Consider the following 12120-nt stretch of genomic DNA (forward strand, 5'->3'; position numbering starts at 1 on the left):
ATTTAAAATTTAGAATATATATATATATATATATATATATATAAAGAAAAACAACGTTGGACAGCAAGAAATGACAGTCCACTAAATAACATGCCCTTAAACAAGACTTGGACAAGTGACACAGCTGGTGCCGACCAACAGCAACACAGGCAGAACGGTGCTGTCGAGATGGATAAGCAAGGGAGCACATGGAGAGGAGATGAGGAGAGACAAGGAGATTAATAGAAGACGACAGATTTCTAGTAAGATTGCGATAAGCCTCTTTAAACTTCCCTAACAGATGAGCCAGCTGGCAGGGCCGTCCCGGGAGGTGGTGTAACCTGACTAACAGCCTTGCACAGAGCCGCCGGCTGACCCCTTTCACACATCCCACTCACTCCGGCAGCTCTTCTAGCAAGGAGAGCTGAGAGCGCCGTGCCTGGATGCCTCTACATCAGCACCTGCCTGCCAGTACAGCCCTCCTTGCCAAGGAGCCACCAGCCCCAACTGCTTTCCAGAGCAAACAGGCAGCGTGGCCAGGCTGGCAGTGGGCACAGTGCACCCCGTCCTGCACTGCCCCCCCGGCCAGCCGCTCAGGAGCTCTGGCTGCCCACGCAGGGGCTAATCCTGACCCACGTTCCCAGCACCCAGCCACAAGCTGCCAGGCACGTCTGAGGAGGCACATCACTCTGGAATAGGGCTTTGCTGAAGCACGGATGGGGATGGCAAGGTGATGAGCAGGGCCCCTGAACCACAGTTCAGCCTCCTTCTTAAATTCAGCTCTGCTGGGATCCCTGGCAGAGCCAAGTCCTCCAAAACCATTACACCCCAGTGAGTAGTTTCACATCTTGAGGAGGGGGAGAGGGTTATCCACGGAGGAGGGAAAACTTGGAATGTTAAGATTTTTAAGATTCCCCCCCTTCTGCTGCGCTCTGAGGAAACCCCCCCTGCAGTCCTGATCCAGCTCTGTGGCAATGGCACAAGAGGGACATAGAGCCGACAGATCGAGAGCAGAGGAGGCCACAGAGATGCTGCGAGGGCTGGAGCAGCTCTGCTCTGGAGCCAGGCTGAGAGAGCTGGGCTGGGGCAGCCTGGAGAAGAGAAGGCTTCTGAAGGGGAGACCTGAGAGCAGCTCCAGTGCCTGAAGGGGCTGCAGGAAACCTGGAGAGGGGCTTGGGACAAGGGCCTGTAGGGACAGGCCAAGGGGAATGGCTTGAACCTGCCCAAGGGGAGACTGAGATGAGCTCTTGGGCAGAAGCTCTTCCCTGTGAGGGTGCTGAGGCGCTGGCACAGGGTGCCCAGAGAAGCTGTGGCTGCTCCATCCCTGGCAGTGCTCAAGGCCAGGTTGGACACAGGGTCTTGGAGCAAGCTGCTCCAGTGGAAGGGGTCCCTGCCTGTGGCAGGGGCTGGAGCTGGATGGGCTTTAAGGACCCTTCCAATCCAAAGCAGTCTGCGATCACATGATTCTATGATTTTTATACTTTCAGGGACAACACCTTCAAAACCCGATGGAGGTGGAGTGAATACCATGCACAAATATGACTGAGTTTAGTATGTCCCCTTTCCAGTGCCACAACAAAGACCCCTAAGTGTCTGAAACTGGAGGTATCACTTGGGGCAGCAAAAGGTTTCAGAATGCCAGTTTGTTTGATATCAGGCAAATTTTTCTTCTTAAGCAAATTAGCTGGTGATATAATTTGCCCACTAAGGTCACTGAATCATCACCTAGCAGTTTCAAAGGAGACAAGATGAACTGCAAGCCAAATTTCCCCCTCCAGCCCTATGAGCGATTCAAAATGCTGTTAATGATAATGGTTCATAAGCATCTGGCAAAGGACTTGAGAGTGCAATGTATTGCCCAAGAAGATACTGACTTCTTTCACACCAACAAAACTAAGCCTGTGAAGAGGTGGGACCTGATTTTGCTATCTTACTTTCCAATCATTAAATACCCAAGAGCTCCCAAATTTGAGTCAGACATAGGTAAAAGCAAAAAGGAGAAGCAGACCCAAAACCACCTTCAGGAATGTCCCATTTTGCCACCAATGAACAAGAGACCTTCTACGAATGGGGATAAGAAAGGAACAACATCCCCAGAAGACTTAGCATGAACCCTGTATTTTCCCATTTATGTAAGATAAAATTCAGACATGCCCTCAGCCACAAAAGCTTCATTATTTGTCAATCTCAGGCTCTGTAACCAGTAAACACTGGTTGATGTTTTTCTTCTTACTGGATGAAACGTGCCTAGAGGCAACAGGCATTTTATAAATTATTAAACCAAGGGAAAATGAATTTCCAACAAAGTGGCTGCAGAAGCACCAAGGAGCTCGTACAATTGGTACCAGCAACTCACACAGAGTCATTTTTCATGCAACAACAGACTCAACAACAAGACATTGTTAGGAACAGGCAGCACAGACACGTGGTCTTGATGGCAAGAAGATGACACAGTATCTCAGCATTTCATCCCATCCACCACAGATATCTGAAGTTCAACACTTTAAACCTGTTTTTTCTCATGAGATACACACATTTTCCAATCAGAAGGAAAACAAACTGCTTTGCCTTTTGGGGGACTTTCTTTGACCTCATGAGACATCTCAAGACATGAACTAAAACTCATAAAAATAATGTAATAAGTGTATCTTCAATATCAGCCATTGGTCCAACCCTTAGCATAGAGATTAAAAAAAGAAGGGAAATCATAAATTAAATCATGTTCTGCACGTTCAGGATTTAATACATTACATCTTCCACAACAAACACAACCCCCTTCCAGGCTCGGTTCAGTTCCAGCCAGAAAATTCGCCTCTGCTCTAGGCCATAACCCTTCCAACTCGGAAAAAGCACAGAGCAGTGGTGGCAGGGCTCAGGGTCAAGGTGGAAGGCAGGGCAGGCAGGAGCCCGAGGCTTTCTGCGGGTTTGTTAGGAGGGCTCAGGGTTCATTCAGGGTTTTGTCCTGGTTTGTGGACCTTCTCCTTTCCCCAACCATTTGTGAAAAGCTACTTTTTCTGTGATGCTATTGCAGCCTGCAGCATCCTCCATCCTGCCCCTCCAGTGGTCATCACAATGCAGAAACGCTCTTTCAGAATAAGTAAGCAAAGATCTAAACATGAACTTGTTGGCTTGTGAAGTCAACCAAAAGCATCTCTGGCAGCATCGCCACCTCAACCCTGGAGCTTGAGAAGGGGCTGAAGTTCATGGTAAAGTTTGTCTGGTCTGCCTGTATCTGAATGTGACTGTCTCCAAGAAAGACCTTCATCTCCCACAGAAACCAGCAACTGCAACCCTGATGCCATTTCAGGAATTACGGTTGGTTGTATTTCTGCTACCTCCAGCGTGTTTCTTCCACACCCAAATCATGCCAAAAGCGAGAGGGTTTCTAGAGGCAATAAGCAAAACCCATCCACGAACAAACGCAAGAAATTAACGCCCTGGGTCCTGCAGAATGCCCCTCGGTGCAAACACACACTCCAACATCAGCGGAACCCTCCCATGGAATAAAAACCGCTTCAAGGGGTACTCGCGTCCTCACCACGAGCTGCGCTGGGGCACGGCTGCCCACATGCACCGAGGCGCTCCCGGCGCTGCCCGGAAAGGCACCGATGACCCCGCTGAGGCGGCTCCAGTCAGCCCGGTCCAGGACCGCGCAGGGCTGGAGTTACCCAAACTCCGCGGTGCGACCGCAGCCGCTGCCCGGGCCGCGGTGGGGACCCCGCGGAGCAGCCGGGGCGGGGAGCACGGACCGAGGGCACACCCGAGCAGACGGACACACGCCCGCGGGGTACACACGGACACCTCCCCCGCGCTGGGGGAAGGAGCACGGGGAGGCCCGCACCGCGCCCACCGCATCCCGCTCGGCCGCTGCCCCCCGCCGGACCGGGCCGGACCGGACCGGACAGAACCGAACCGAACGGCACCGCGCCGGGCCGGGCCGGGCCGGGCCGGGCCCGTCCGGCTCCGCCGCCACTCGGCCCCGCACTCACCCGCAGCAGCTCCCCGCGGCGCGACGGGCCCGGCGCGGCAGGCAACGGCGCCGCGCAGCCCCGGCCCCCGCCCGGCTCCAGCTCCGGCCGCAGCTCCGCCCCGAGGCGGGGCCGTGGGGGGGCCGCGGGGCCCGCAGGTGGCTGAGGCGCGGGGCGGGGAGCGGCAGCCCCGGGGGTGCGGGCTGGGCTCGGGCTCGTTGGGATTGCGGGGGTAGAAGCTGCGGCTGCCCCATCCCTGGCAGTGCTCAAGGCCGGGTTGGACACAGGGGCTTGGAGCAAGCTGCTCCAGTGGAAGGGGTCCCTGCCCGTGGCAGGGGTTGGATTTGGACGAGCTCTAAGGTCCCTTCCAACCCAAACCAGGCTGGGATTCTGTGATGATTCTATAAATAAATAAATATTAAAAGAAGGTCCCCAAGCTTCGGTGGAAGGCAGCCATCACACCTCAGCCTTCCTGCGGCTACCGATTGTGACTGTAGCTGAGATTTGCCCTGACTGCTGGCTGAGCACAAGCTGTGGGATGCTGCTGCCCGCACTGACAGTGGAAGGGCTGGGGAAGGATCTGGGTTAAAAACTGTTTTGCCCTTGGTTCAGTGTAGCCAAGCACAGCAGCAGGCTCCTGTATGCCACAGAGTGAATCGATGCTAGGGATGAAGTCCAAGAGCACTTTTGAGGAGAAACTACATCCCCAGTGCATGTAACCAACGTAATATTCACATCAGGCTGTTAAAGCACAGTGACTGAGGCTGGCAACAAACACCATTCCTGAAGAATGCCTCATGCCCATTTTATAGACTGACAAAGAGAGGCAGATAAGAGTCTTTGCCAGGAGCCAAACCTGTCTCCAGAGCTGGGAGAGAAGCCAGGAAGCCTCCTGGGCCAGGGAGTGGCACTGGGAGCCCACGCTTACCCTGTGTGGGCTGGGAGCCGTGCAGAGAGAATTCCTGATGCTGCTGTCAGGTCGTGTGTCTGGGACCGGCTGCCTTTTCAGGGCGAAAGAGGTTTCAGGAGGTTTGGAGGATTAATCACCACCAGCCCTATTCTTCCTTGAGAAAGGGCCTCCACCCAGACCTAACAGATGAGCAGGGAGAGAGCTCTGACCATTGAGCTGCAGGGTTTCATTCAAACTTTCTTGCTTAACAAATGCCTTTTGGTTTGAAATGCAACTCGCGCCTTTGAACAAGACAACATAAGGGGAAGAGTTTATGGGTAATAAACCTGGACTTTGCAATTAATTGTACAGAAGTGTGAGAGAGCATCCAGAGCATGAAAGTCTGGTGAAGGTGGGAGTTTTCTCCAAGGAGTGTCTGGGAGCTCTGTCAGGATTCATATATTACTGATGCAACATGGCAGAACCATGTTTTAACAGTCACCAAGTGACACATGGAGACATGTCTTATTGCGTACAAGCTTGTTTTATTGCTGTATTTGTACATGCAAAAACCTGGAAAACAAAGTTGATGAGAAGAATGCCCATGTCCTCCTCTTCAACAGATTCACAGAGGTGTAGGTGCAGAATGCGACGAGAGGAGAAATTTTTACCCAAGTGTCCTGGGTTCAGCAGTAGCAGTCATTTTTCTCCTTCTTGGTAGCTGGTGCAGTGCTGTGTTTTGACTTTTGGCCTGGGAACAGAGCTGATAACACAAATGTTTTAGTCTGACCAAGAACTTTCTGAGCCTCATGCTCTGCCAGGGAGGAGGGAAAGCTGGGAGGAAGCACAGACAGGACACCTGACCCAAACTGACCAAAGAGGTATTCCATACCACAGCACGTCATGCCCAGGATGTAACGGAGAGCTACCCGGAAGGGCTAGGGCACTGCAGGGTTGGAGAAGGTATCGGTCGGTGCTCGGCTGGGGGGAGTGGGGTGAGTTATCGGTCAGCTGGTGTTGAGGTGTTGTATTCTTTCCCCTTGTTATTTCCTTTTCCATTGTTATTATTGGTGGTAGCAGCAGTGATTTGTGTTATACCTTAGTTACTAAACTAAGTGGAGTTGCATTCTTTTCTATTCTCCTCTCCGTACCTCTGGGAGTAGAGGGAGGGAAAGAAGGGGGGGCAGTGAGAGAACAAGGTGCGCAGCTGGGTTTAAACCATGACACCAAGTTACAGGTTAGTTACAGATTATAGAATCCCAGATTGGTTTGGGATGAAGGGACCTTAAAGCTCATCCAGTTCCAACCCCTGCCACAGGCAGGGGCCCCTTCCACTGGAGCAGCTTGCTCCAAGCCCCTGTGCCCAACCTGGCCTTGAGCACTGCCAGGGATGGGGCAGCCACAGCTTCTCTGGGCACCCTGTGCCAGCGCCTCAGCACCCTCACAGGGAAGAGCTTCTGCCTAAGAGCTCATCTCAGTCTCCCCTCTACATCTCACACAAGACTTAGATCCTCACCAGCCAGAGACCTTGGCAGCCATGGGCTGCACAGGGCAGAGGCAGGTTTCCAAAGCCCAAGTCTGGCAGCTGGAGCCTCAGCCCAGGGCACTGGAGAGATGAGCAACACTGGACCAGTCTCTGAAGTCCCTGATTCAGTTGTCTGTTTATGTGAAATGTGTTGTAAGCAGAGCTGCTTTCTGAGGCATGTATAGTAATGATGGGACAGCCACACAGACTGGCTCCACTCCAAACCTGTGAGTCAACGCAAAGACCTGAAATGCATCTGAACAGCTAGAGGATCAAAACCAAACGCCAAAACCAACTCGTTTGCTATTCAGATCTGGGTATGAGCATTGTGATTGGGAAGATAAGTAACAGCTACCACATAATCAGGCTCTTGTGGTTCCCAGAGCTCAGGAATGGAGAAGGTGGAGATCCAGGGCAGAGGGAGGGGTGCACATGTCAGAGTGCCTGCAGGCATCCGCGGCACCCTCGGCTTTGCTGGCAAATCAAAGTTCTTGCTTCTGTTGCCAACACAAAGCTTTGAAGCTAGAGCAGAAATACAACTTATTGTTCTCTAACACAGTTAAGATTCTTTGTTTCATTTTTTTTCTTTTTTTTTGGGTACAAATGTTAAAGATTAGAGATCCAGGTTAAAAAAAAGATATTTCAAAAGTAAAGTTTCATAAAAAGCACAACTAAACATCCAGCATTTTCAGAGGCACAGTTCCTAGCACCTCCTTCCTTATCCAGTGTTCAATGCAATTTCACAGGTAGTTCTGGTCCTCCAAAACTTTGGCAAGTTCACTATTTGCTGGAGACATTTCACCTGCGCCCAAGAACAGGTTTCTTCTCTTGTGCTTTTGTAAAACCTAAATTACTCAGAGGTCAGACTACGTGCTGGCCACCAAATTGTTTCTTCTGGATTAAAATCATAGACGGAAACCTGCAGTGACTGAAGGACGCTCAGCAGACCCTGTAGCTTGGATGCACAAAGAGCTGCCCATCTTGGGCTGTGCTGGAAGCTTAAGAATGTAGGAGTGAGGGCACAGTAAAATTCACGTCCTTGTTCTGTAGAGCGTGTGCCTGTCACTCGCATGGTGGCAGCTTGTCAAAACAGCTAGGGTTGAGCGTGGGCAGGCTGCAGGGGAGTCAGGTGCTGCAGGAGGAGCTGTGACAGCAGTGCCATGCATGGGCTGAAGCTGCTGCCCCATTTCCCCTCTCGCTTCCTCAATTTACGTTTCCATCTCTGCAGGCTTAATTCCATGGCAAAGTTTTCTTTTCATGATCTTTCAAGGTCTCCCAATGTATTTTACCCCAGCTAAGAGTTACCATCACTAAGAAGCAACGTGGATGGATATAGTAGACTATATCCATACATAAACCTACTGCAAATGAGCATGAGCCTCTGCAAAGCAGAAGAGCAACCTACCCTCTGGTGTCCTATGCAATAGCATGACACAGCTGGGCAGTGCTCATGGGCAACATCTGGCAGCACACTAAGGGCTTGGGATAAGAAGCAGCAAGCCACGACACGAGAAGTGAAGGCAGAAGTTGGTCACAGTCAGTGAAAATGGGCTGCTTCAAGCACCGGGGCTTGCCCAGTGCAGGAGGTAAAGTTGACTGGGCAGGGGAGGTTTGGAAAGCACCAGGAGGGTGCAGAAGATGAGAAAACAGAAGGAAGTGTTAATCTTATAGTCTTAATGGTGAGGGCAAGAGATTTCAGACAGAGACAGCAGGAGGAAATGAGCAGTGCAGCGCAAGGGGAATTGTGGATAGGTGGCAGGAGAGGAGCGATTCAGCTGTGGATTGCGGGCTGGGGAGAAGGAAGCATCAAGGGACAAGAAAAGGAAATTATGCTCAAACCAAGGGGTGCCAGTGGTGAAACATGATCTACAGAAAGATACATGAGTCAGAACACTGACATTGGTTATTCTCTGTAAAAAAGAAAACAAGGGAACAAACAGCAGATACAAGGTCTTGGAAAGTGGTGAGGATATGCAAAGGCTCTCAGACATCTTAAAGAAGGGCACATAACCAGGGGCTGAATGAAAAAAGAAAATCAGATGAAGGAAATCAGTGAGAGAGAAAAGGACACAGGAGGATACCAAGGGAAAGCTGCAAGCAGCAGCAGAAATATGGGACTAAAAGAGATGAGGGGTGTATCTGGGATCTTCATTTCAGTAGAAGGCTATGAAAGGAAATCAAAGATTAGACGAAGAATAAACTAGGAGGCAAAGAGAGAGGGTACAACAGATCTGGCTCCAATCATCAGAACAACAAAGTGCTGCAGCAAGAGAAGACAAGAGTAACTCATCTTTCATTCTTGAGCATCGAATCAGTAAAAAACCAACTCTGAAAAACCATCTGAACTAAGAAAGTCTCCACCAAACTGGGCAGGAGGCACTAAACTGGCACAATGACTTCCCAACACTCCAACAAGTTATCAAAGTGTATCCTCACCACCACAAAAACCAGCAAGACTTGGGGTGGCGCCGGTGGCAGTTTGTACCTTGTAAATACAGCAAAAGAAAAAAGAGTAATTGATCAACACCCACTATTTGCACAGCTCACCCTTATCAAAGGCCGCTATTCCTTCCTCCTCTTTCCTGGAAGCACAAAGGCAGCTCTCTGGAGGAAGGACTGCTTTGGTGGCGGTTTCCTCCTCCCAGCTCCTCACACAGCGCAGCAGTTCAGAGCCCACCAGAGCAGCAGCAGCACCTTCAGTAACAAGGGCTTTAATCACAGAATTAATCCCTCCATTTTCTGTAGCTCTTCAAGTCCCCTGCCACGGCTCCCGCAGAGAAACCTGTGGGGTCGGTGCCACCTCCACAGGCTCTGGGGAAGAGCCTCTCAACAGCACAGCATTTCCTTCTGCCTGCAGTTTGGGGGCTGAAAATCCTGTTATCATGGCTCTGCATCGCGTTTCTTTCCTCCAGCCCTCGGGTGGCAGCTAGTGCCTGGTGCTCACCTTCCCCACAGCAGGCTGGGGAGATGCATTAGAAAGGTTGTCTCAAGGTGCAAACTTTGCATCTGGCTGCAAATGTTGAAGGTCAGAATTAAGCCGCTTTAACTCAACACCTTTGTGCCTGTGGGAAGCTTTGAGAAGACATTCTGAGGCCTAGATGCAACTTGCAGTCAAAACATAAAAGCACGGCGCACTTCTGGTACCGCACAAGCTCCTTGCACTAACACATTATCAACAGATGCTGTCTTAGTGAGTTTAGACGTTACAGCAACTCAAGAAGAGGGGACCCTCAAAAAACAGCCTCCAAAAGGGCTTGAAATCAGAAGCGAGATCCTCTGGCTACCTGAAAACAGGTATTTATGGTCAGTCCTTGGGTCAGTGCTGAAGGCTTCTAGGAAAAGATCACATTAGGCAAAGTAAGAGGATCCTAAAAGATCTCAGCACTGGACTAAAGAATTGTTTAGCTTTTAGATAAGATGATGCTATTTCATTCGCAGTCACATCCACTTTCTTCTCTTGACTGAAATAAACCATCACTTCTGACAGTGTCCTTGAATTTCTCAATTTTTGGCCTTGAAGAAGTCACAGCCTGGTTTGTGTTGGAAGGGACCTTAAAGCTCTTCCAGTTCCAACACCCTGCCATGGGTAGGGACACCTTCCACTAGAGCAGTTTGCTCCAAGCCCCTGTGTTCAGCCTGGCCTTGAACACTGCCAGCCCATAATTCATCTGTGGAACAGGGGTTTCCTTCACATTGTATTTCACAAAGCTGAGAGAAATCTGGGAAACGCTTGCCATGCTCCTGCTGTCCAGCCTGCGGCAGAGACCTGCACAGAAACCCAGAGTGGACCTGTGCTAGCAAGTCTGGTGCAGCTGCAAAATGGGGTCTCCTGCATCCTAAGAAACACCCGCACCACAACATGTTTCTCTGGCCTCTGGTTTCTTCAATCCATTAAAAAAAGTAAATGCATGGAAATAGTCCAGAGCCAACCACGTAGGCCCGGATCAGAGGAGCATGTGGTAAATATAAAGAGCAACACTTTTTGATTTTGATTTTTGATTTTGAAGGCAAATGCCAGTTTTTCAGAAGCCTCTGGAAGATCAGAGCACTACCAAAGGAGAAACATGACATTTTCTACCCACTAGCACACACGGATCCCATTAAAGGGCCTTCTGCCTTCTGTTGGACAGCCATTGATTGGCAGTTAATTAAAATATCTCCTGTTGCACTCCACTTGAAACACATCAGTGACTGATCATCATTGGAGAGCTTTCTCCCCAGTTTAAGCAAATATTGTACAATAATCTGACTTACACCAAATACACAGGGTGTTTAGCCAAACAATCCTCTGTGGCATTCAGGTATTTGACAAGCTGAAGTGTTTAAGGGTGCCCCTGGCATTTCTGTTCAGATACACAACAATTTAGCATAGTTTTGAATCCAGTCTCAGACAGAAACTTGGCCTCAGAGCTCTTTGGTACAGAAAAACTGGAAGCAGGTTTCCTGAATCCCAGCCCTAAGCCCCTGGTTTGGTCTGACATTTGCATCACACAATCCTTGAGTTGAACCAGCCCTGCTACATCTTGAAGCCTGTTTAGTCACTGGTTCTGCTGCCTGAGGAGCTTCATCTTCCATTTTCCAGATGAGTTTATTCATGGGGAGTTTCTCTCCATCTGTTACCATGGCTGCAGTGCTTTCTTGCAGGTCCTGCTCCTCTCCTAAGGGTGACCACATACTATTAGTTCCTTGGACCAGCACCCCAATGAGCAGCCCATGTCCAGCCCTCCTCGACTCCAAGTCTTTCCATCAGTGTACCAGACAGCTGTACCTGGCAGTTCTGGCTTCAGAGATGCTTCAAATTCATCATGTCTTGATTGTCGGTGAAGTGAAAGAGCACAAGGAGACTGTTAATGCTGAAAATGCTGCTCAGAGCCCTGGGCAGAACACATGCCTACACTGTCAGGAAACAGAGACACTGACAGCTCATGCATCTTTAATGATGCTGCTCAGCACAGTACACATTTGATAGCTGAAGGCATAAAAGACTCACCAGGAGCAGGAGTGTTAGAAGCCTTTGTCCATCTTTCAGGGATCTAGTTTCTACAGTTAATGAAAGTGCTTCCTGTTAGTTTTAGCAGGGCTGGACTCAGGGCTGAGAAGCTACACACAAGGACAGCTGCAGCTCGGACATAGAGCTGTGGGAATCAGAGACTGGGTTATAGGGATTTAAGCACAGACATTTCATGTTTAGGACTTTCTCCTCCCTAAAAAGGCCAGCCTCGGTGTCAGATGCCCTCACAGTGATGCTACTGTACAGATGAAAGAGACTGGTGCAGCAGCACTCAGGTAGCCAGGGCTATGTTGTCAGCAGTATCAGTCTGTCCCATCACACATGCCCAGTTCCAAATGAGGATAAAATGCCTTTTGTCTTTAAATCCGTAAGTGAACTTTTAAATAATCAGCAATTAGGAACAGTGGGAACTAAGCAACACTAACAGAAACATCAGGAGGCATGAGCAGTTCAGCCCTTCGTCAAAGTTACCAGACATGAGAAATGCAGACTCAAGGTTAAGGTATCTGGCCTTAACTGCATATTCATTATTACACAACTCACATAACATCAGGATTTCTTTTTCCCCTAGGATTGAGACCTGGTTTAATGATGTAGCGAGACAACAAACAGAGCAGAACACACTCAGAACAAGCCCTGTGTATAAACAGTTGGGGGAATGCACGGTCACTCTTACCACAACCTTGGGTTTTATTCTGCAGCATCCCAGACTGTTCCCACTTTTACTGAGCTTTTAGCAGAGCAGATG

At 49.9% G+C, this 12120-nt stretch overlaps 2 protein-coding genes across 2 annotated transcripts in view; both read right to left on the reverse strand.

Annotated features, from left to right (window-relative positions):
- The window catches only part of PPP1R16B (protein phosphatase 1 regulatory subunit 16B), a 62397-nt gene extending 58353 nt beyond the window's left edge, over positions 1-4044 (reverse strand). The window contains exon 1 of the mRNA XM_065691586.1: positions 3969-4044. The gene's annotated coding sequence lies outside the window, so the exon portion shown is untranslated. The remainder of the gene's footprint in view (positions 1-3968) is intronic.
- A 1331-nt stretch (positions 4045-5375) lies between these two features.
- Positions 5376-12120, reverse strand: part of ACTR5 (actin related protein 5) — a 30597-nt gene continuing 23852 nt past the window's right edge. The window contains exon 11 of the transcript XR_010615290.1: positions 5376-5599. The gene's annotated coding sequence lies outside the window, so the exon portion shown is untranslated. The remainder of the gene's footprint in view (positions 5600-12120) is intronic.

Source organism: Lathamus discolor, chromosome 11 (assembly GCF_037157495.1).
Source record: "Lathamus discolor isolate bLatDis1 chromosome 11, bLatDis1.hap1, whole genome shotgun sequence".
In the NCBI taxonomy this organism is placed as follows: Eukaryota; Metazoa; Chordata; class Aves; order Psittaciformes; family Psittacidae; genus Lathamus; species Lathamus discolor.